Raw genomic sequence first — 25,478 nt, forward strand, 5'->3', positions numbered from 1 at the left:
CAAAATGTTCACAGTGGCTTCTTCTAGATGGTGAGGTTCCAGATGACTGAGGGAGCAAAGGTGTGGTTTCCTGTTCTCGTTGCAGCGACCATGTGTTAATTGCATAATTCTAAAAGATCTTAAATAGTGCGCACAAACCTAAGAAGGAAACCAGCCAGCCCAGGGGTCATACTAACTGTGCACAGGTGCCTTCTGTTTTACCTGTTCGAACTCACACAATCCCCCAATCGTCCCACGAGGTAGGGACTGTTGCTATCATCATTTTCTAGACGAGGAAACCGAGGCACGGAGAGGTTAAGCGACTTGCCCAAGATTACACACGGCAGAGCCAGGGCTCCAAACCGGGCAGTCTGGCTTCATGTCCACGGCCTTAGTCCTAAAGCTATCCTACTTCTGCACAGGCGCCCGGGCAATTCATTGCTTTCCGAAGAGCTGCTCTGACCACATTTTGGGTTAGTGTGTGATCTGAACACCCAGCGCACCCAGGCGCACTGAGGCACGCCGAGCTGTGCTGTGTGGTTCCACAGATTACCCGGGCCCTTTCCATTTGAGGGTCACAATCGCACTGGACTCAAGCCCCCACACCTTGATAGCTCGACACCCCTCTCGTCAATACATGGAGAGAGCTGAGAAGCTTCACTTTCTTCAGGGGCGAGGGGATTGCTCTTGGACAAAGGGGCAGCAGTGAGCAACCCATTCATATTTTATAAGTTTGTTTAATGGAGCCTTATTTTTTGGGTTATGTATTTTTAAAGACTGCTAGCTCAGATTGATGGAGACACTATGCTGATCTTGCTGTTAAAGCCCGAGCCCTGGAGGAAGCCCAGCCCTTCTGGGGCCGAGGAGGGACAGGGCAGAGTGGCAAATGGACAAACACGCCCGTCAGCAGGGAACTGGTTAAATAAATTATGTTCATCCCCATAATGGAATCTAGGCAGCTGTTAAAAAGAAGCAATGAGAGCTATAGGTCCCGTCGAAGCGTTGCAGACCACTGGGGATAACGTGATCCTTATACAGCAATAGAAATTGTAGGGGGGGGGAGGGTGGGTTGGGCGCGTGCACCTGTGTTAATGACTAAGTACGTGGACCCTCGCGGAACCAACTGGAGTTCACACCCCAGCCCCGCTGGCTGCTCCCTCTGTGGCCCCGGGTTTTCTCAACGTCTCTGAACCCCAGTTGCTTCAATTGTAAAATAAGGTGATACCATAATACCCACACCATCCACAATGGTCGGGGGTGGGGGGTGAAGTGAGAGAATGCGTGGAAAGAATTTTCATTTGCTTGGCACACATTAAGCACTCAAAAAATGCTTGTTACTATTGTTGTTATTATATAAAAAAGACCCATATAGAAACCTGAAGAAGTTCTTAGTGTTCACTTATGGACAATGGTACCGATGAAAGGAAGGCTCTCCCTGTTTACCAAACATTTATCATATTTGAATTTCTGCAATGCGTACATTTGGTTCTTGTCATTAAAATGCAATAAAGTGTTGTTGTTGTTGTTGTTGTTGTTGTTGTTTTAATGAACAAAACTGACTGGTCTCCTGAAAGGAATCACATGAATTCGGAACTTTCCGACAGTCTCATTTCCGGTGAGTTCCATAGGCTATGGCCGCGCTCCCGGGGGCAGGTCGCCCCTGTAGGGTGAAAACAGGAAGTGAGTCTCCCCCATGGGGTGGAAAACAGGAAGTGAGTCTCCCTGATTCTCTCAGGTGGGAATCAGCAGGCCATTTGCGTGCGTACCTCGTCAGTAAGGTCCACCCTAATTTCCTAATTCCCACGTTCCCTTTTTTTTCAGTTCAGTTCCTGCAAGCGGAAAGGGTGAAGCTGAGCCAAGTGAGCAAACCAACAAAGTTCATGGGCTTTGAGAAGAAATATTGTTCGCAAACGGCAGAGATCATTGCCTGGGCCCTTACGAGCGTCAGGCACGATGCTGTATACTTCTGTACATCTCATTTCATCGTTCATAGAAATCCTTCCAGGAGAGCACCGATTGGTTCTCTTTTTTACGAAGGAGGCCACTGAAGCTCAGAGAGGCGAAGGCACTTGCTCGAGAGCACACAGCTCATGGCAGAACAGCCAGAATTTGAGTCTAACTGGCAACAAAATCTAAGCCTTCCGGAAACACACAGTAGTAGCCTGTGTACTCTGTCAGAGGGAAAGAGATAGATTTTACTCTGGTCAATTCAATACCTAGATACCCTCTGCTGTCTAAAGAACACCAAGAAAGAGTGTCAATCTTTCATATTTGTGACCTCCCTTGAAATTTTGGTAGCCCCAGTTCCGGGCTTCCCAAATTGTTTTGTTTTGTGTAATGGTAAGAAATGTTCTGTAAGAACAGACTTTCAAGGTATGGTAGTTTTTGAGGGAGTTCTAGGTTAACTTCATTATGATTAGCAGGTTCCCTTTGCTATGCCAAGTACATTGACCCCCCCCCCCCCCCCGCCAAGAGGGTGCAATTGAGTGTAGCATTGCCCAAATTTATTTGATCAAGGAATCATTTTCTTAGGAAGCATATCGCAGAACCGAGTTCACTTGGTGAAATGCTATCCTAAGACAAGCATGCCTTTTTTTTTTTTTTTCCTCGCTTGCTTTTCCAAGCACATGAAAAGCAGTGGGACAGTTTGAACACATATATATCTCAGACCACAAGAAAAATTATCCAGATCTCTCCCGAAACTACTCCTGTATACCAAGACCCTTTGGGTATACATCTGACTATAAGGCAACTCCAAATATAGAGGGCTCCACATCTAAGGCGAGCCGTGCTTTTCCCGACGGGAAGATCGAAAAATCATCTTTAAAAGGGACACAGACATTCCTTGAGTTCACCAACTTTAAGTCAAGTGTTTACTTAGCTTATATAATTTGTTAATTGAGCCTGATACACATTTTTATTTCACACATATTGTAAGACAATGTCTGGCGCGGGCAATCTCCTTTCTCTCACTCATGCAGGTCAGGAAACGCTTTAATTCAAATTCTTTGCCTGTATCTCTGTCTTAAGAAGGCCACTCTTTTCGACCTCCCACTTCACGTCACGCGCGCCTCTGAATAGGCTGTTTAGAAACGCAACCATTCTCAAGCCGCGTACCCTATCCATCCCTGGAAGTGTCGGCCCCGGGCCCCGAGCAACCGGTGCTCCCGATGAGGGGACGGTTGCGACAGCCGTGTTTTTTCCCTCGTTTATCCTGTAGGTGTCTGTTTGCATCCCGACGACATCCCTGCTTACAGGGCTGTTTGGAAAGTGAGCTTTAAGAAGGCTTGTTTACATGACACCAAGCACGGGCAGTTCTGAGGCCCAGCTCCTGGAATTACTCTCAAGCCTCTCTGGCTCTGACAGGTGGATGCTGGAACCTTCCCGAGAGCTAGCTTTGGTGTTCCAGTCATTCCCAAATAGGACTTGGCCGGTCTAAAGAAAATACTTGCGGGAGGGCCCCATGACAGGAGAGATGTTATAGGGACCCAAGTATTTGTAACGCCTTCCCTCCTGCGCGCTAATTACGGGGAGGGCCTCTCACGTTCGAGTTGGGCAGGTGAGGTATTTACAAAGGGGAGATCTCCCTCCTAAGAGGACGGGACGTCTGTGCTCAGGCAGCAAGGAGTGGGTTAAGCACCAGCCTTGCACTCCAGCTCAGGACGGAGGCAGACCTGATGTGGCAAGGGCCTCTTTCTGCCCAAGACCAGGAAGAGCGAGGGCAAGAAAGGAAAAATTATTGACCTGGGGAGAGCACTCAACTGCAACCTCATGAGTAAATAGGCCATTTATCCCCCGGCCCAGAGCTCCTTGAAAAGGTGACCGTCCATCACTCCCTCCTCCGAGCTGCTCCTTGATGAGCTGCCCTATCAATGGGCTAATTTAGCTGATTACAGAGGAATTTGAGAGGAATGGACCGCCAGAGCCTGGGTCTGGGCCAGCAGTGCATTAAGTCCACCAGTGTCTCCATCATCCCCCAGCGGGACTGATAGGAGCGTCTTATTCCTGAAAACGTGTCCCATCTGATGAGCTTTTGTTAAATCAGCTCCGGCTTATCAGGTGCTGGGTGGAAAACGCGCCGCTACAGGGCATAGATTGTTCTGTCCTCCGAGTCCTCGATGGGGGTGGGCAGCCTCTGGGACCAGTGCCAGGCTATTCTCAGCTGCTGGTCAGCAGCATGTCCGTGCCCAGCCCCGCAGGATGGGAGTGCAGGAAGAAGATGTAAAAGGCCAGGATGGACTGCCATCGCTCCTTTACTCCCCTGACTTTTTGCAGGACACACGGCTTGGAAAATGCCCCCCCTCGCCTCCCACGCAGGAGGGGCTGAAGTCACAGAGGTGCAACACATGGGATTTCCCTGCTGGAGAGAGAATAACTCTTTCTTGAGAGCTCCCTCAAAAGTCCCAGAGCTGATTCTCATTGGACATATTTGTGTGTTATGCCCGCCCCCCAACCAATCACTGGGGCCCACGGATGGATCACCCTATGGGCCAGACCAAGTGTCATGCCCAGCTTTGGATCTGGTGGGGGTCAGCATGTGACCTGTGAGTGGCGGGGGGGGGGGGTCCCTCAAAGAAAAGTCAGGGAAGACAAAGGGCCCCTATAAAGTGCATCAACAGATAAGTGCGATAGAATGTTCTAGGTTCCTGCATGGAACATTCTAGATCTCAGTGGTGACAAGCACAGAGGTAGGACTAATTTCAATGATTCCCATGAGATGTTGTCAAGACAGGTTCATCTCCCCTAGAGTTTTACCCCCGCTTCCTGATTCTCTGAAAGACACTGATCCTTCTAGATTCCCAGCTCAGTTGGCTTCACCGTGGCTTACGCGGCATACCAAATACCAGCTGCTAATGAGAAGAGGCTTTTGGGCCGATAGGAAATATGTGGGGTTGGGTTCCAGAAAGATGAATTCTTTCTTCATCTCAAGGAGTAACTGTAAGCCAGTTGAACGACCTCCCCGTGCCCCTCGCTCGATTCAACCCAACAAAGAGTGGTAGGCAAGGGCTTCTTCGGAATCAGAGCTATGCTCAAATCAACAGCTCTCCTGTGTGACCTGGGGCTAATGAACTAACCTCTCTGAACCTCAGTTCCCTCCTCCATAAAAGGAGATGAAATAACCTCTACCTTGTAGAATTGCTCTGAGGGTTAGATTAATCATACATTCAACAATAACTGAACATATCTGCACCTGCCAGGAACATTGCTAGCCACTGGGGACGAGAAAAAGAAACAAAACCAATAAAAATAGCCACCATTATGGAACTTACAGTCTTCATGAGCTCATATTCCCATAAGGCAAAAGAGATCATAAACATTAAGAAATAAGTAAATTGTTTTGAGTGTTAAAAGGTAATTCTGGGCAGGTGGGTGGGGAAGAGTAGAGAACAGTAGCAGAATTAGGAGTGTGGGGCAAAGAAAAGGGTTCATTATTAAATAGAATATAAGTCAGGATGAGTCTCCCTGAGAAGGCAACGTTTTAAAATATTTTTTAACATTTTTATTTATTTTTGAGAGACAGAGACAGAGTGCGAGAGGGGGAGGGGCAGAGAGAGAGGGAGGGAGGGAGACACAGAATCTGAAGCAGGCTCCGGGCTCTGAGCTGTCAGCACAGAGCCCGACGCGGGGTTCCAACCTACCAACTGTGAGCTTATGACCTGAGCCAAAGTCGGACACTTAGCCAACTGAGCTACCCAGGTGCACCCCCCCCCCCCCCGCCCCCCGCAAGAAGGCAATTTTGAGCAGGGACTTGAAGAGGGTGAACGAGGGGGTAAGCAGGTGGGGAGGCCGGACAGAGCAGCCTGTGCAAAAGTCCTGAGGTGACAGCATGTCTGCTATAACGAAACGCAGCCAAGAAATCACTGTGGCTGGAGAGAGAACGAGGAGATAGGCAGAGGAGACTCAAGGGGCCAGATCCTGCAGGGGCCTTGTGGCCGCTGTACGTTACACAGGCACGAGAAGGGCTATCAGCACAGCCTGGCCGGTAGAAGGTTCCACGGAGCAGAGGCGAAGGCAGCCAAGATGACGGTGAAGATGTTGATGCTGATGTCGATGGCAGTGACGACAGCGACGTGCCACGCTGCGGCAGCCAGACGTCCAGCAACAGCGTCCAGCCTATCTCACACACACACACACACACACACACACACACACGCTCCCACCTCTCGGAGCCCTTCCGAGGCTTTCCGCATTAACACCAGTGCTTTGCACTTTGAACCCACGCCGAGAAAATCGCTCTGTGAACACGGGGGGGGGGGTTCCTGCCATCGCGTCTTTATCACGTGCCTGACAGCATTACCACCCGAAGGTCAACAGGCGGCCCCCATTAGCACAGCTCACACTTGCTCGGCCCGCAGGCCCCTGTTCTTTGCTCCCTCCTGATACCAGCCAAAAGCTCCTTGGGCACCACCCAAGGGCGCTCGTGGGTTCCTCCCTCGCGGCCTTTTGCCCAACCCCAGCGGGCCGCCGCCGGCGAACGCGCCGATATGGGCCGGACTATCCGGAGGTCATTAACACTACCTGGCGAGGCTCTGGGCTCTCGGCATCTGCCCCCAGCGAACCAGCGGCGTCCGCCTCCCCCTGCCCCCGGGCCCCTGCAGGCGATTCTAAAGTGCAACGAACTTTGATCCCGGCTGCGAGCTACCGTGGCGCTCTCTCCTCCAGGAGGGGTTTCCCGAACATTCCCCGCTGGCGACGGACGCGTGCGTGCGTCCGGTTGTGGAGACCGCCTCCGATGAACAGCACAGGCAGCCGCGCGCTGAGTCCTCTGCCATCGTCGCCCCGAGGCGGGTGCAGACGCGGTCCACGGCGTTCTGGTCCCGCTCTCTGCTCTATTTCCGATCAGCACCGGCCTTGGGTTTCAGCTGACTCTCCTGGTTCTTGATTTCCTGTCTCTAAGAGGCGGGTGGCAGTCACCACTGCTTAGAGCCTTCCCGGGGGTTAAATAAGACCTTCGAGTGCGTAGGCAATGAGTGTTAATAACCACTATCATTATATTCTCCACAATTAAGTGGTCACCCTACCCGCGAAGCTAGGGGTGCTCGTCTAGCGGGTCGCTCATGCACCCCAGGCACCTGCTACATTGCCCGGCACCCACGAGGTGCTCGACACACGTTTGTTGAATGAACACACAAGCTGGCTTTACTTAACGGGCAAAGAGGATCCCCGTATCCCTAGAATCTTGATCTCAAGATAACCGTTTTCCCATTCCCAGAAGTTCTGATTCGGCAGGGCTTGGGTGGGGACCCAGAAACCTGCATTTGAATGCCCCCCCCCACCCTGATCCCTCGGGTCTCCATTAGTTCAGAGACCTCAGCACGGGATGAGTCAAGGTTCTCTTAGCCTCCCCCTCTTTTTTAGCTCATCTCCCCCGTCCCTTTTTTAATCGAAGGATCTAGAAGTCCAGTCTCAGGATCCGTAGTGATCACTGCGCCAGGGCTGAGTATTATTGTTGTGAGGCACGGAGACCCAGTAGAGGCTTTTAAGCGAATTCTTACTAATAGAACAATCAAGTTAAGAGATCATTGTGACGCAGAGCATGAAATAGGAAAGTCTCGTGGCCAATTGATTTGGAGTTTGTGAAATGAATTTCATTTTCTGGACTGCATGGAAGCCCGCCTTATAAATCACTGCCGCTCCTGGAGATTAATAAAGGAAACAGACTCGATTAAGAATTCAGAGCATCGGCCCCATTGCAGATTTATAGACGCAAAGGTCTTGCCGCAGGGATTTCAAGACATCCCACCTGTTAATTGTCATTTGGGAAGATTAATCCCAGGGCTTCTGGCTAAGACTGGAGGGCAGGGCCTGAGCCCTTCTCAGGAAGCAAGGTGGATTTCCTTCTGCCAACCCTCCCCGGAAACAAACGAGTCATGTGGCCTTTGCCGTAACACTGGGAGGAATTTTCCCCAGAGAGGTGGGGGGGGGGGGGGGGGGGTGGGATTTGATTTGAACATCTTTCTGCAAACCTGGCAAAACAGGTTTGAGTTGAAATTTTATTTTATTTTATTTTATTTTATTTTATTTTATTTTTCCATTTATTTATTTTTGAGAGACAGAGAGACAGAGCACGAGTGGGGGAGGGGCAGAGAGAGAGGGAGACACAGAAGCCGAAGCAGGCTCCAGGCTCTGAGCTGTCAGCACAGAGCCTGACGCGGGGCTCGAACTCACGAACCGTGAGATCGTGACCTGAGCTGAAGTCGGACGCCCGACCGACTGAGCCACCCAGGCGCCCCAGAGTTGAAATTTTAAAATGAAAACAAAACAAAAGCAAAGGGGGGTTGGAGGGTTGGGGGGGGGAGATGTTCGATGAAATCAACCAAATGTAAAATATCTCCACCGGCTCTCTGATGCTCGCACAGCCTGCATGCGGAAAGGTTTGCTCTGAGTGCTGAGCCATTTGGTTTCCGGGAGTATCTCTGGAATTCCTAATCTGTCAAAGGCTGTCCGCTCGAACTAGAAAGAGGGAGTATACTTGATGAAGCCGGTGTTAGGAGAGGGGACAGACCCCACTAACAAGTTTGCCGGGACAGAACGGACACCTGTTATTCGGCGGCATGTCCCGGGTGGTGATCCTGCGTATTGGCGAAAGCGTGCCCCGCGTATTAAAATCACTCTATTTAGCATTCCACTCTATAATATCTTCGACCCCAACGGTTGAAACCCCCAGCAAATGCTGCAGGTCAGAATGGTGTTCATAGTTTCGAGAAATGACCACAAAGAAAGTTTTTGAAGTGCCAATAACGTTCTGCTTCCTGATCTGGACTCTGTGTGTTCAGCTTGGGAGATTTTTATCAAGCTTCGTACTTGGGATTTTCACTTTGGCTGACGGTGATACTCCAATAAAAGCTAGATACTTAAAACGCGGCACAAGGCTGTGGGACCATAAGGAGGGTGTCTGCAGGAAACCGATAGATTGCTTAAATGAAAACGCCAGTTAGGAAGCCTTGGGTCTACTAGGAATTTACCCAAGGGACACAGGAGTGCTGATGCATAGGGGGCACATGTACCCCAATGTTCAAGCAGTGCTTTCAACAATAGCCAAATTATGGAAAGAGCCTAAATGTCCATCAACTCATGAATGGATGAAGATGTGGTTTATATATACAATGGAATACTACTTGGCAATGAGAAAGAATGAAATCTGGCCATTTGCAGCAACGTGGATGGAACTGGAGGGTATTATGCTGAGTGAAATAAGTCAGAGAAGGACAGATACCGTATGTTTTCACTCATGTGGAACTTGAGAAACTTAACAGAAGACCATGGGGGTAGGGAAGGGGAAGAAATAGTTACAAACAGAGAGGGAGGGAGGCAAACCATAAAAGACTCTTTTTTTTATATAATTTTATTTATTTTTGAGACAGAGAGAGTATGAGCAGGGGAGGGCCAGAGAGAGAGGGAGACACAGAATCCAAAGCAGGTTCCAGGCTCTGAGCTGTCAGCACAGAGCCCGACGCGGGGCTCGAACTCACAGACTGTGAGATCACGACCTGAGCTGAAGTCGGACGCTCAACCGACTGGGCCGCCCAGGCACCCCAAAAGACTCAAGTACAGAGAACAAACTGAGGGTTGATCGGAGGGCCGGGGAGAGGGGAAAATGGGTGATGGGCATGGAGGAGGGCACTTGTTGAGCCCTGGGCGTTGTATGTGAGCCAATTTGACAATAAGTTATCTTCATTAAAAACCAGGGAAGCCTTGCGTCTAATTTGTATTCATCCACTCACTCACTCACTCACTCCCCTAATAAACTATGCGCCCCCTCTCTTCTGCATGGTTCTCTTGGATCTTCTTGAGGGAGCTCGTCACTCTCTAAAATTCTCTTGTAACTTACTCGTTCTGCTGACTGGTGTCTCGTCTGTATCCCCCCCAGTAGAAGGCCACCGCATGAGGGCAGGGGCTTTGTCTCTCCTGTCCCTGCGGCGTCCCCAGAGCCTAGCAAGTGGCCAGCCCATGGTAAACACGCGACGGGTATTTGTCGGTTCCCCAAATGAAAGGAATCAGGTAGCCTCCCAGGCTCTGGGGTGCCCGCGTGCACACCGCTGTTGCAGCCCCCGGATCCCGTGACCACGTGCAGCCGGCAAAATTTACTGGGCACCGTGAGATTCTGGAATCGAGACAGTGAAGCGGCGTGGAAAGTGTCCCGGGCAAACTCCCTGCCCCTGGGAGCTTAGAACCATTAAGGTAACAAACAGGTGATAAGACGGTGAAGGGGGGGGGGGGGGGTGGGCGCGGAAACCCTCCTGCTGGAGGTGAGGAAGAACCTGATTGGAAGGGAGACCAGGCACAGCCCCCCCAAAGGAAAAGTTGCCACAGGAAACGAGAAAGCTCCCGCACAGCAGAGAAGATCGTCAGCCACGTGAAAGGCACCCCAGAGAATGGCAGGAAATGTTTGCAGATCATGGCTCTGATCAAGGGTTAGTATCCAAAATCCGTAAGGAACTCCCACGAGCCAGGAGCAAAGGGCAAACAGCCCAACCAGGAGGGGTCCCCCCACACCTGTTAGCCTGCCTCTCACCAAAAAGACGAGAGGGAAGTGCGGGCAAGGATGTGGAGGAAAGAGAACCCCCGCGCACTGTTGGGGGGAGTGGATATCGGCACAGCCACTCTGGAAAGCAGAAGGGAGGTTTCTCAGACATTAAAAATACAGGGGCGCCTGGGTGGCTCAGTCGGTTGAGCGCCCGACTTGGGGTCAGGTCACGAGCTCAGGATTGGAGAGTTCGAGCCCCGCGTCAGGCTCTGTGCTGATGGCTCAGGGCCTGGAGCCTGCTTCCGATGCTGTGTCTCCCTCTCTCTCTGCCCCTCCCTCGCTCACGCTCTTTTCTCTCTCAAAAACAGATAAACATTAAAAAAAATTTGCTTTAAAAATACAAACACCACAATCCAGCAATCCCATTCCTGGATATTGATCCAAACGAAAGGAAATCAGGATCTCAAAGAGACCTCTTCACCGCAGCGCTAACCACAACAGCCAAGGCAGAAGAACAGAAAAGCCCCCGCTGACAGCTGCACGGATAAAGAGAACGTGCCATATGCTTACATACGATGGATATTATTCGGCCTCAAAAATGAAGGAAATCCTGCCATTTGCAAAAACACGGATGACCCTGCAGGACATGATGCCAAGTGAAACTAGCCAGACTCAGAAGAGCAGATCCTACATGATCTCGCTTCTACCAGGAATCTGAAATAGTCAAACTCTTGGAAGCCGAGCGCCCAGTGATGGTTACCAGGAGCTTGGGGAGGGGGAAACAGAGAGGCGACGGTCAGAGCGCACGGTTGTGGTTATACGAGATGATTGTGTCCGAGAGGTTCGCTGTGCAGCCCAGTGATTACAGTTCGCGGTGTACTGATACCTCACATTTTGTTATGAGGGTTAGATCTTAAACTGAGGGTTCTTACCGTAAAAAAATAAATAAATGAAATGCAATAAAAAGGAAGAAGGTAGGAGGAGACTGTTGGAGGTGGTGGATATTTCTGTGGCATGAATTGTGCTGACCCTTTCACGGGTGCGTACGTAACTCCCAACTCATCATGTTGTCATGAGGACAGCTCCGTGTCTGTCAATCGTACCCCAAGAAAATGGCCTCAGTAAAAACGAAAAAGAAGACAGAAAGAAGTGGGTGCTTCCCGTAGATGCTAAATAAAGAGCTAAGTCACCTCGATGGTGAAACGTAGAATATAAATCCCACACTAGCTTCTGAGGACCCAGGGCCGCTTCCACCAGGAAGTTCTCCTGAATTTCCCTTATATTTTTATCATAAGCCCATTTACCTGGAGTTTGCCTGAGTCAAGATTGCTTAAGGCCAAGCGTTATGGACCGAATCGCGTCCCCTTTCCCAAGTCCTATATTCCTCGGTGCGGCCGCGTTTGGAGATGAGCCCCTAAAGAAAGTAATTAAAGCTAAATGAGGTCTTAAGTGTTGGGCCCTAACCCTCTGGGGCTGGGGTCCTTATACGAAAAGGAAGAGACACACTCTGCGTGCGTCTCTCTCTCTCTGTGTCTCTGTCCGTCTGTCCGTCTCTCTCTCTGCACACACACAGGGAAAGCACCTCCTGATGACGCAGCTAACAGCAGGTGGCCGTCTGGAAACCAAAGAGAGAGACCTCACAGGAAACCAACCCTACCGGCACTTTGACCTTGGACTTCGGGCCTCCAGAATTGTGAGGAAATAAATTTCTGTTGTTTAATCCACCCCGTCTGTGGTATTTTGACACGGCACCAAATGTATCTGGTGCTGTGGCTTTTGATGATACGTACCAGCTGGGACTCTGCTAACGCTGACGTACCACAAAGATCTTAGCGGGAGCAGCTTTTATTGGTCAAGGAAGAGTAATCCTTCATCAATAGGCGGGTAGAGGTTTTATAAACCCTGCTGGGTACGGGTGGTCGGACGGATTGCTGAAGTACTTCAGACATTATCCCTGTGAACCCGTCTAGTGCTATCTTTCTTCTGGGTCAGTCATTCATTCAACAAACATCTACTGAGTGCCAGCCAGGTACCCGGTACTGTGCCCAGGAAAGAAGGCATAGGAAGCCCTGCTCTCAAGGGGCTGATGTTCTAGAGGGGAGAGACAGAAGATAAACAAATGGACAAGACGGTTGCCAAGAGTGACAAAGGCTCAGAAGGAAACTTAATAGGGTGACATGATGGAAAGCCATGGCGGCGGGTACTCTCGATTGCACGGTCAGGGAAGGGTCTCCAGGAGCCGGTGACATTTGATCTGAGACCTAAAAGGCCCTCGGGGGCCACACAACGAGAGCGTTTTGGGGGCGCCTGGGTGGCTCAGTCGGTTAAGCCTCCGACTTTGGCTCAGGTCATGATGTCACGGTTCGTGAGCTCGAGCCCCACGTCGGGGTCTGTGCTGGCAGCTCGGAGCCTGGAGCCTGCTTTGGATTCTGTGTCTCCCTCTATCACTGTGTTTGAAAGGGGAAGTAGGTGCCCAGTGAACAGAAGAACCACCCACCTGTTCAGCCGAATGCCATCCTCAATAATGTAAGGGCACGGGGAGTCCCAAGAACACTGCCCCAGGCTGGTCCAGCAGACATGGCTTCGGATCCCTGTCTCACATCTTGTCACCAGCAGGGAGGGGCTGCTACTGAGGGTCTGGTGTGCTTGTAAGTGGGGGCCAACATCCAGCCAGTCAGATACCATTTATTCAAGCCTCGTTTCGTGACCCCACCTTGTTCCTCAAAGCGTGATCCTCAGGCCAGCAGGATCAGCCTCCCCCGGGAGCTTCTCAGAAATGCAGAATCCCTAGGGCAGCCGGGTGGCTCAGTCGGTTGAGCATCTAGGTCACGGGCTTGTGGTCTCAAGAGTTCGAGCCCCGGGTTGGGATCTGTGCTGGCAGCGCGGAGCCTGCTTGGGATTCTTTCTTTCTTTCTCTTTTTTTTTTTGTTTTTTTAACTTGTTTCAATGTTTATTTTATTTTTGAGAGAGAGAGAGACAGACATGAGCAGGGGAGGGGCAGAGAGAGAGTGGGAGACGCAGAATCCGAAGCAACTCCAGGCTCTGAGCCATCAGCACAGAGCCTGATGCGGGGCTCGAACTCATGAACGGTGAGATCATGACCTGAGCTGAAGTCGGACCCTTAACGGACTGAGACTCCCAGGCGCCCCAACCAACTTCCCTTAATAGCAGCAGAGAACTGTGGTGGCCATGACTCCACAGAGGCACGGTTCGGGAGAAAGATTTGGATCTGGAAAAAGGCTCATAGGTCAGAAGGGCTCAGAAGGGCGGAAACTCGGAAATGTTTGGACTTCGTTTTGTCTTCAGCTCATCCCAGAAATCAGAGTCAAATGGGGACAGATTCCCCGCAGGTAACAAGACCTCAGGGCACTGAGGCATGGCGTTGTGTTTCAGGGAGAGGTGGATAAGTTCTTTGTCATAAGCTCTTGTGATGTTCCGGGAAGGGGGTCAGTTACCAGCGTCGGTAACACCTGCTTCACGGTCTCTGGGCCTTCAGAACCAGAGGTGTGTTTCCCCCGAGGAATCGGACTGTGGATACTTCGGAATCGATGCTATCCTTCGTGGGGAGAAAGCCCTGGAATTTGATGGGACACAGCTGGGCAGCAGGGGGTCATCTGCCTGGAAAATGAGAACTGTCTTACCTGCAAAGCCCTTAGGGGCCGCTCGAAATGGTTTCCACATCCATGGACCAAATCAAAAGGCAAAGAAAAGAATATAATTTATAATTCAGGAGGCCAACAAGAACAGCAGCACTCCATCAGGGGGCAAAACACACACACATGCAGAATGGGTTTTGTCCCCCCAAACATCTTCGGGAAAATGACAGTGATGATTTTGCACGGGAAGGAAAAAATGTTTCCAAGGATCGATGAAGGACACTGTTCAGAAACGTCCACATACTGGCCTAAGAGAAGGACAGGAAGGACCTATTTTATAGATCGTTTAAAGATGCCAACTGGATGAATTACTCAGGTGGTTTTCTAACAGGAGGAGCATCTCCACCCCTCAAATTCCTCCTCCCAGATGAATCAACTCTGCCCTCCCACTAGCAGCAGTCAGGAGAGTAAGGAGATGAGTCCCTGCACCAGGGTGGCTCACACAAGTTCAAAGGCTGTCCGGGACCACCCTCCTTCCCCATCACCGGGCTGAGATGGGCATCATTTAGGAAGGAAAATAAAAACCCTAGGCTCCAGGGAGAACAAACTCCAGGCAATACAGATTCCCGTGCAGACTCAGTTGAGAGTCTTCTAAACCAGGGGTCAGCAATCTTCTGTCAGGGGCCGAATAGTAGTTTAGACTCGGCAACTACTCAGCTCTGCCAGGGTAGCATGAAAGCAGCCATAGACAATATGTAAAGCTATGACCATGGATTGTTCCAATAAAACTTCATTGATAAAAACAAGTAGTGGGCCGGATTTGGCCCACGGATCAGAGTTTGCCAACCCCTCACCTAGAACAGTTTAGTCCTGTCTTCTCGTTTTATACATGGGAACCACCAAAGCTCAAGGGGGAAATGGCTTGCCCAAGGCCACATACCTTGGTCAAGACAGAGCTCAGGTTGAAAGCCTAAAACGTTCACGCCGTCTTCAAATCTCTCTCCACTGCACCACATGGCCCCTTCCTCCCCTCCTCGCCTGCCTTCTTTATTACAAGCTAAATACTGGCGACATTGTACACAGTCACACGCGATCTCTGCATTCATGCAGCTCCCATCTGGTGCTGGACTCAGAAGCCATTCTTTAAATAACCTTGCTCGAGAAACCATCATTTGTGTTGGTTTGTAAATATTAACTCTAAAACCACTGCAGTTAAGTTATTGAAATAGTGCTGGCCTGAGACATGCAATACCTTTGAAAATATATTTTTTTTCTTTTCATAGGAAGGTGACTCTTTGTTGATTAATGATACAGCTAATCATGCTCGCTGAAGATAAAGGCTTTTTTTTTTTAATTTTTTTTTTTTTTTTTTTTTGAGGCAGGGAGAGACAGAGCATGAACGGGGGAGGGTCAGAGAGAGAGGAAGACACAGAATCTGAAACAGGCTCCAGGCTCTGAGCCATCAGCACAGAGCCCGATGCGGGGCTCAAACCCACAAACCACGAGATCATGACCTGAGCTGAAGTCGGACGCTCAACCGACTTAGCCACCCAGGCGCCCCGAGTGTTTCATTTTTTAATAGGTTTGCCTGACGGTCTTGGTTTCGAAGATGATTCTGATGGTCCAGAAAGAAGCCTGTTTACTAGTAGGCGTCAACGTTCGCCATGTGTCCAGACAGAATATCATCCAAAGATAAATAATCCACAGCAGGGGAATATTTGCCCTGAGTCTCCAGGGAATAGACCGAGTCTTTTTTACCTTCTTGATCTCAGATTTACGAATCTGACAAGCAAGTAAAACATGAGACCCTCCTAAGCCGGGGGACTCGGGGACTGTGACATCTAAAACCCCATGAGCTCAGTGGCTCCCTCCTCTTTGAATGGCGCCTTGTGTCACATAAACCATCCATTGTCCTGATCGAAGTCCAACATGACCATTTTCTGAGGCCAGTACGGAGTGTGCTTCACGACTCGTACTGATCGATTCCATTCATCCACCCTTAGCGCTGATGACACAAGAGTATTCCTGTAGGATTTTCTCCATTGGAAGCAACAAATGCCAACTCTGGATGACGTAAGCAAAACAGGACACTTTTGGAAGATTCCTGGGTAGCTCACAAGCACTGAAGAAAGGACTCCAGAAAGACGAGAAGCCGGGCACTGTGGCCAGGAGCAGGGTGGCACTCTTCAAGGCACTGTGGTCTGGACAAATCAGCTCCAAACCCATTTATTCTTTGCGTCATCCCGCTCAAGGCTTCGGTTTTCTGGAGAGCCCCGCTCATCTTCCTGGCTATCACGCTCAGCCCACGACTAGGGAAGGAGGGCACTCTGATTGGCAATCAACCCTTGGGAGAGGGGTGCTTCTCCAAAGCAACATAGGAGTAATGTTACTGGAGAAGGGGAACGGATGCTACACGGGTGGAAATCACGGGTTTCTGCCACTGCAGGGGACGTGCTAGGGCTCAGAGCTGAGGCGGACACAGTCAGGGGAGCTCACAGTGCACAGAATACATGGTCAGTTGCCCTCCTTAGCTATGGCTCTCAACTTCCTCAGACCGAGGTGTGACCACGTAATTAAGTTTTGAGTTCTGGCCAAAGGGATATAAGGCAAAACACCTTCGCTTTTAAGCTGGCTGGAACGAGGGGATGATGGCTTGACCCAAGGCAGCCATGTTGGGCCAAGAGGTCGCTTTGGGAGTGGAAGCATCCATGGCAGAACATCAAGCTCAGTCTTGACTGCTCACCTCTGAACTTCTGAAAGAGAGAAATCGATACCTGCCGTGTTTATGCAAGCACAACCCGGGCTTTCTGTTCCCATCAATTGATCCCTAAGTAACGCAGAGTTCATGTGCTCTAACCACCAATCTAGAACTCAAAGCAAGGGCAATGGGAGATTCAGGAAGCCAACATCCTGAACGGCTCGGAGATGGAGAATCAAGGAAGGCTTCCTGGAGTACAGGGCTTTTGAGCCAAGGCTTGTGGAGTGGGAAAGGGACAGGGGTGAGAAGGGGGTCCCTCTGTCCAGCCGAGGGGAAGAGCCTAAGGAAGACAAAGAACAGAAAAGTTTCGCCGAATGCACGTGACGGGAGCAGATTTGTCACACACAGGAGACTGATGAAGAAAGATAACACTGACAAGCAGGTTGGGGTGGGTCCGATTCTGGAAAGTTCTGCACTCTAAGATAAAGAGTTCAGACTCTGTCCTCTTAGATCTGGGGTCAGCACACTTTTCCTGTCAAGGTCCAGATGGTAAATAGTTTAAGCTTTGTGGGCCACATATGTTCTCTGCTGTGAGTACTTGACTCTGCCATTGCCAAAGACAAAAGCGGCCACAGACAATATGTACATGAATAGGCATGACTGTGTTCCAATAAAACTTGATTTATAAAAATAGGAGTCCAGCCCACAGATCTTGGCTTGCTGATCCCTGCTCCAGGCTTAAAGTCCCCAAAGTGGGTGGCCTGGACCACCGGTCCCTACATAGGGTTCGACAGAAACGTAGTCCCGTCAGCCAACAAGATGGAAAGTGCTGCATTCTCTAGCCATCTCCTAGAGCCACACTGCAGAGCAGTAAAGGCTCTGATAAGTCGTGCAGCAAGGAAACGTGTTGTTCTCTGTTCAACTGCCAGCACTTCCTTAATTTATTTTATAAGACATCTTTCATTCCAAAGAGGAGACTTTGGAAAGCCTGCGTAAGTGACGAGGAGCCAGTGGACAGGCCCCACTAAGCCAGATGCTTCCAACTGCCAGACTGTGGTAGTTGTTACCAGCCCTCCGGGAAACGATTAAAGTAACATCGGTCTGTAAGTTCTTCAAAATGCAACATTTATTCAATCCGCAGAACTCTCCTTAGTCTGCAGATGATGTCCTTGCTACTTTGGCGTCTAATTCTTTTCCTTTCGCAAAGTGCTGGTTTTACAGGAAGGTAACCATTGTTCTTCTAAATCCACTCAGTAGGCAAAATAAACGGGCGCCTGGGTGGCTCAGTCGGTTGAGCGTCCGACTTCGGCTCAGGTCATGATCTCACGGTTTGTGAGTTTGAGCCCCGCGTCGGGCTCTGTGCGGACAGCTCGGAGCCTGGAGCCTGCTTCGGATTCTGTGCCTCCCTCTCTCTCTGCCCCTCCCCTACTCACTCTCTGTCTCTCTGTCTCTCTCTAATATAAAAAATAAAACATTAAAAATTTTTTTAAAAAGTAGGCGAAACAAAAAGCTATGACAAGGCTCAGAAAATATTTTTGCTTTGATTTTTAATTGTGCCACATAGCACACACCAAACGAGGCTCTACCCCAAATTGTCATAAAACGAACATCTGTGTAACCGCCATCCAGGTCAAAACACTCCAATATCACCAGCATCCCGGGAGCTCTCCTGCTGTCCCTTGTTTATCGTCGCCACCTCCCTCCTCTCCAGAGGAAACCACCACCCTGATTTCTGGCGCAATACTCCGTTTCCCGTTTTCCGACTGGAATTATGTCACCTATTCCTTCGTCCCTGGGGTTGATTTTTGTCCAACGTGTTCCTGACATCCATCCACGTTGTCGGGTCCGGCACAGGCTCATCAATTTGGGGGGATACGATCATCCCACTGCATGATGGGTAATTCCAGTTTTTGCCACTTTGGACCTATTACCAATAGCACCGCTCGGAACCTGTCGTGCACGCATTTTGTGACTCGGGCTTACACGTCTGCTGGCACGCACACACATACACACACACGCCCCAAGCTGTGGCATTGCCGGATCACAGGTAGGAATACATCCGACTTTGCTGAGGTCTCCAAAGACACTGCGCCCGTCACGCCCTTTACATCCTCGCCAATACTCTGTATCGAGTGTCTTTTTAATTTGAGCCGCTCTGATGGGTGTGAGTAGTATCTTATTGCGGCTTTAACCGCCCCTCCTCTGATTGCTAAGAAGATTGAGCACCGGTTCATAGACGCATTGACTGGGCGCTCTCCTTTGGAAAGTGCCTGTTCGAGTCTTGTTGTGATTTGGGGGGCGTTCTGTGCGTCTCCCGCCCAGAGCCCTTCGTCAGTCACGTGCATCGCCAGTAACTTCTCCAGCTCTTTCCACTCTTTGCACGTAGTTTGTAAGGTTCTTACTGGTCCGTGAGATTCCCATACCTGGGACTTGGCCCCCGGAACTGAAAGCCAAGTAGAGACCTGTTCACCTGCTTCCCCGGGCCGCTGCTGGCCGCTAGGACTTTCCGCAGTGACATATCCAGGACACTTTTGATCTCGCAGAGACGGAGCAGCCAAACCTTCCGTTTTACTTCGTTTGAATCTCGAAAGCCACATGCGGCTACCATATCGGGCAGGGCAGTTTCGGAGCCCGGCAGGCTGTACAGAAAGGACAACTTCACGAATGCATCAACGCTGCGGAGGGAGGACGTGATGGGAAACCGGCCTTTCGGGGGCGATCGGGCTGAAGAATTTAGCCGAACCTCCCGGGCATGACCGCAGGAGGGGTCAAGTTCTTCCACGCCCACTCTTGCCCACCTGCACACGACGGTCGGGGCGGCTTCTAACACTCACGCCCAGTCCCGTCCACCCCCCCTGTCCAACCCATAACGCTACCTTCAAGTCTGTTAGACAAACAACAGGAACACAGGACAGTCCTCCCTGACCGCCCAGACCCAGCCCGCCGTGCCCCACCCTGCAAGGCCACATCCGTTACGCCTGTGCTTTTCCTCCCTCACGCTTCTCACAGCTCAAACCATCCATTGGTCTGATGTGTGTCTTCCACCCCCACATCACGTCCCCTGGGGGGGGAACAATACCTCCTCCTTTCCGCAGTATCCCCAGTGGCCGGCACATAGCAAAATCTCCACCCATACCTGTTCGGCGAATGAACGAGTCACACACCGGCCACAAGCCGTGCCCCGTGAGGTCTTACAGGCTCAGGCTTTAGAGGCAGACGAACGGGGTTGGAAGCCCCACCTCACGCCTTCCTGTCCCAAAGCGGAAGCCGACGTCTCCGTGACTCGGTTTCCCCCTCTGTAAAACAGGGATACTAACGATCACTCCTTCATCGAGGCGTCGGGTGAGTTAATACACGTCGCAAGTGTGGACATCACTGCCTGAGCGGGAGGAACGCAATGACGTGAGTCCCGGAGGCAGGGAAAGCCCCCCAAACACCATTAGTGACTTCACCGTGACATAAGACAGGCGGCCTTTTTGCTAACTTTCAAAAGACAAGTCTCTGCCATTCCACAAGGCCACGGTCCTCAGTCTCCGCCCCCCCCCAACCCCGCCCCATCCCTGCGTTTTGTATTTCTGGTTGCTTTGGCCCCCATCCTCACCGGAATACAATTTCATGGGGTTTGGGAAGAGATGACGTTCCTTGAAACTTTCGCCCCACGGCTCTCTCGAGATTTCTCAGAGATAGAAAACTCGACTTGGCTCAGCTCAGAACCTGTTTGAACATTCGTTACCCGTACTTCAAAACCCTTTGGACTTGTCACCCGTTTTTACTCTTGGCAAAGAAGCAGCTTCCTGCTTCTGCGAAGTTAAGCTTTCAAGCTTTAGGGGGAAAAGGCTTTTTGGACAACAAACAGCCCTTTAAAAACAATATTTTGAGGAGCTAAGTGTAAATGAATCAGAAACACATGAATTAAGCCTCTCTTGATGTACACATGGGTTTAATAATTATCGGAGGTGGAGGAGAAGGGAAGTGGGGCTGGAAAAGCCGTGTCTTGGGTTTTATCAAATCTAAAATGTTTGAGGAGTAATTCGAGACATTCCACACCCCCCCAAATGTAGCCAGATTTTCCGATTCCACTTCCAAAGAGTCACACAGGATCTTTCTAGTAACGACTGAGTGCTCCAAAGCGCCAGGTTTTCATGGCTTCTGATTGGCTGGGCCTGACGCTATGATTTATGAGGCCATTCAAAGATTTATATATTGCCATTATAACAAATTCCTTCCAAACTGAACAGTACCCAAATGCAGCTTTATAAATATCTTTCCTGTTAGAAGCCTCTTTCTGATCACAAAACTCTCCTTCTTTGCCTTTTCCCCAGCCCCCCCTCAAGCCACAGATTCCCCCATGAGGTCCCAGACCAATGGCGAACGAGGGAATTAATTTTACCATGGCTGAAACGTGTTTCACTTTGGATTGAGTTTTAAATGACTTGGGTCTATATAAGCTGCGGGTCAAAAGGAGGTTAGAGCTAAAGGACTCATAAGTTAGGTGAAGGGTAGAAGGGGTGGAATTTTATAAATGCTTATGGCTTTCATAAAAAGAAAAGCTAAGTTGTGTTCGTGCCGAACACAGTCAAACACTCCATACATCAGGGCACGCCGTTTCCTAGAGGAAATGTCCCTTACTGGTTTGGCTTCTGCCTTTCTCCATTTCAATGACATCATCCGTGTTGGGTAAGTAACTTCTTCCACATGTCACCATCCACGTGTCCTTCTCCCAAATAAATTTTGAGTCACTCAAAGCTCTGAGGTATGCTAACTTCCATGGCTTAATGGGCAGCAGGAGAGGGGAGTGAAAAGTGGTAGGGGAAGGTCTTCCCGTTCTTTAAATTCATTGCCCCATAGGTCTTGTTTCCAATGACATGCTCACAAACCCCGTCTAACCACAGAGACCAGAAGTTCTCAGGAAAAGAAATAACAGAGTTAAGTCGGCATGGGGTTCACGGGCCGCCCCAATGACTGCATTAGAAACCCTCTCAGTGGGAGAGTTGCCTGTTTTGGCAGTTACACAAGGGGTGACGATTCAGTATCGCCACCTATGAGGCCGTTTATATTAGTCAGCGAGGCCGCAACAATGCCGCGTAACGAGCTAACCCCAAATTCGCTGGATTATGAGGACAGTCGGCTGTTCTCACGTTCACAGATCTGTGAGTCAACTACACTCAGCTGAGCTAGGATGGACCTCAGGCTCCGGATTGTGACTCTGAGCTCTGGGCTGGAAATTGAGTTCAGATCTGTTTCAAGTGCCTTTCCATCTGCCTTGCCCCAGCGGTCACCCAGATCATGTGGCTGCCTGTCACCCTCTGGAGCCCGGGTCTGCAATTCCTTCTTAGGTACAAACGTGGTCACTATGGCACACTGCTTTGTATTCTCTGCAACTCATGACTCAAGCCCTGAAATGCCTGACACACATATTCCTGAGGCTGAGAGGAAGACACACAGGTGGTTACCAGACCCAGGAAGAGGGAGTCACGTAGTGAGGGCTCCCTGGACAGACGTAGCGACCTCGAGTCCAAGGGCACAGCCAGACCAAGGCAACCCGGAAGGTGGGGGGCAAAGGAGCCCGTTGATTCTATCCAGGTAGGTAGGCTACCTGGGCAGAGGACAGAGAACGAGGGGGAGAGGAGCTGGAGGGAGGCAGAAAAGATCCAGCGTGAACACGGTGCTCAGAAAAGAAAGGACGAGAGGATGCTGGGTGTGCTCGTAGGTAAAAGGTAACAGACCTCAAAAGAGGTCAAGAGATCTGGATGCTCGACCCCGCTCTACCACGTGCCAGCTGGAGACCTCAGCAAATCACTCCGCTTCTCTAAGTCTCACCTTTCCTCTTCTGCCAAAGAGGGTAATCAGATGTCCCCCGTTCACTTGAGACAGTGGCCTGGCATTCAATAAGCAAACAGGTAGGAAGGAGTGCGTGTCAACTTCGTGAATGCAGATCTTCGTTCTCCGCTATATCTCTAACCCCTAGAACGGAGCCTAACGCGTGGCAGATGGTAATCCATCTGTGGGTAAAGAATAAGGCAATCGAAACCCAATCCGCGTCTCCTAGAATCCCCCCCCCGGGGGCGGACTCACAGCCTCGACCGCCCGGTACTAAGGCGGGCTGCACAAAACCTTCTCGAGGCGGTAGCCGTTGGATCCGCCTTTCAAACAGGCTGTGCCTTCAGCGTTGGCCATTCCGTTGGGGTCCCGAAGGTGGAAATGGGTGTCGGGGAGAGTGAGGATCGCGCCATCGGTTGGAAAGCACAGAAACAAGCCACACTGGCTTCACCCAAAGGGAAGATTTATAGGTCCACACAACCAAAATGCCCATGTCGGATCGGGCGAATCAGAAGAACAGGGTTCAAACCAGCCCCCCCGGCTGTCCTCCGTCTCCCCACTGTGTCTTAGAAAGTGTTAGCCTTAGAAGGTGTCAGCTCACCTTTGAACTTCTGTACAAGCCCTCTCATGTGCCCATTCCGAGGAAGGCAGAGGGCTTCCTCTGGTGGTTCCCTTGGAAAGGAAAAAAGAAGACAATCTTAGGAGCCCAAAGAAGCATCTTCTCACATGTCACGGGTTCTGATCGGCTAAATACTCATCCCTGAGCCAACGGCCGCCGTCTGGGGACAGGGTTCACTCATTGCTCGCACCGGTTGGGCACAGGGCATCGGGCCATCCCGCCCAAACCTCGTGTCTAGGAAGGACAAGCCAGTGCTAATGGAAACAGAGTGGATTGCATGTTGGCCTGTCCTCTGCCCGCCACCTCACATTTGGGTCACCTGCCTACAATGTCCAAAACTCTCTCCCCCACCTTCTCCCCATGGAGCCTGCTCCATGGGGGGCACGCGGAAATACTTCAGCCCTGATATTTTTCACTGTGTCCGCAAAGGGGCTACATAACCTCTTGCCAAGTCTGCCTCTGGTGACCTCACGCTGCTAGCTTGAAATCAGCCGCGGGGGGATTTATTTACACCGGGGGGAAAAGCTACAGATCAGGAAGTCAGGGTACGTGAACGTCATCGGAGACCGAAGGTCTTAGGTTCCGAGTGTTTCCACTGCGTCCTTCAGGAGCAGCGTCTGCTTGCCGTCTTCCCAGCCCAGCCTCCATCCGACCTCCACGGAGATCTTCAGAAAACACAAATCTGGGGGCGCCTGGGTGGCTCAGTCGGTTGAGCATCTGACTTCGGCTCAGGTCACGATCTCACCATCTGTGAGTTCGAGCCCCGCATCAGGCTCTGTGCGGACAGTTGGGAGCCTGGAGCCTGCTTCGGATTCTGTGTTTCCCTCTCTCTCTCTTTGCCCCTCCCCCATTCTTACTCTGTCTCTCTCTCTCTCCCTCAAAAATAAACATTAAAAAAATGTTTTTCTTTTAAAAAGAAAACACAAATCTGGCTAAGGGATTCCATGTAAATCCTTTTATTGTTACCTTTTGCCTTAAAATGATCTTTCCAGATTCATTCCCTCACCCAGTCTTTTGAGCTCAGGTCAGAACAAGCCATTTGCTGTTCCCTAAAACATCAGGTTCTACACGTCGCTCCCTCCGCTTGGAATATCTTCTCCATCTGATAGACTCCCACTCCTCCATCAAAACCCGGCTCCAACGCTTATCCTCCGCCAGCCCTCGGGGGAACACTGACCAGGGATTCAGCACGTCTCTGCTCCAGGATTTGCCGTTGTGAATTGAATTACTCATGTACACGTCCGTCACCCAAAGAAACAGACTGCCTGTTTCGTTCATTGTCGTCTTCCCAAAGTCGAGCACAGGGCCCCACATACAGTGGGAAGTTCAAAAGGAACTCTCAAATGAACAGGGAAAAAAAACAAATATGTGTTCATCACTCATTAAGTGCCACACACCGCATTAAGCCCTGGACCTTGGGACGACGCTCAGAACACGGTCCCTGCCCTCCAAAAGCTCGGATCGTGCAGATAAACAAACAGGAGGGAGACCGATCCGGCCCATCTCTGCCCGCCTCCCACCTAGCATTTATTACGTGCTAAACATCTGTTTGCGGTAAGAAAGATGGTTAAAACCCTCCCTTGGCTGATTCAGGCCAGTGCGAAGGCGTTCTTGACTCAGCTGTCATTTGTACTACACCATCGTCACCAAACACCATTGAGCATCCTTGTAGTATAAACAGAGCGAGTTGCAGAGACATAGAGCCCGCATTAAACTAATGACATCAACTCTCGGCAAACAGGAAAGAACAAACAAGCAGAGAAAGGGCTTTGTGCCCCGCGGTGAGGCGGGAACGGGAACGAGTAGCAATCTCATGCTGGGATCAGGGCACGGGGACACAGAGTACCAGGAAGTCGAGGCGGCTTGGGTGGGAGAAGGGTCATGAATCACGGCCTCGCTGCGCTCTAAGGAGAACTGAAGGAAAGATGGTGTGGGTGACCGGCAGACAAGGCAAAGGGGCAGTGACATTTTTCTGAGTGTTGTCTGTATGTCGGGCACTGGGCTGACCACTCTACCCCTACCAGACCATCGGACACCCACAGTAAGCCTAAGGTTAATATTCGCTTTGTACAGATGACAAAACCGAGGCTCAGCAGCGTAAAGACGCTTGCCTGAGACGGCACAGCCAGTGAAAAGGCTGGGTTTCCAATTCATCTCTGTCTGATTCCTGATCCTGATTTTTTTTTAAGTTTTTTTTTTTTTTTTTACTGTTTATTTATTTTTGAGGGAGAGAGAGACAGAGCGCGAGCGGGGGAGGGGCAGAGAGAGGGGGAGACACAGAATCCGAGCTGTCAGCAC

The 25,478-nt window shown here is 50.6% G+C and overlaps 1 long non-coding RNA gene across 2 annotated transcripts; it reads right to left on the reverse strand.

Moving 5' to 3' along the window:
* Positions 1-14,454: 14,454 nt before the first annotated feature.
* Positions 14,455-23,235, reverse strand: LOC132665402 (uncharacterized). Of its 2 annotated transcripts, none has more exons than XR_013551362.2 (4): positions 23,163-23,235; positions 22,562-22,743; positions 19,878-20,037; positions 14,455-16,796 (listed from the first exon to the last, which is right to left on the reverse strand). It is a non-coding gene; the product is annotated as an uncharacterized LOC132665402 (long non-coding RNA). The 2 variants fall into 2 exon arrangements; XR_009604126.3 differs by lacking the exon at positions 14,455-16,796 and adding an exon at positions 18,010-19,380.
* Between the last annotated feature and the right edge of the window lie 2,243 nt (positions 23,236-25,478).

This window comes from Panthera onca, chromosome D3, assembly GCF_046562875.1.
Source record: "Panthera onca isolate mPanOnc1 chromosome D3, mPanOnc1 haplotype 2, whole genome shotgun sequence".
Lineage (NCBI taxonomy): Eukaryota > Metazoa > Chordata > Mammalia > Carnivora > Felidae > Panthera > Panthera onca.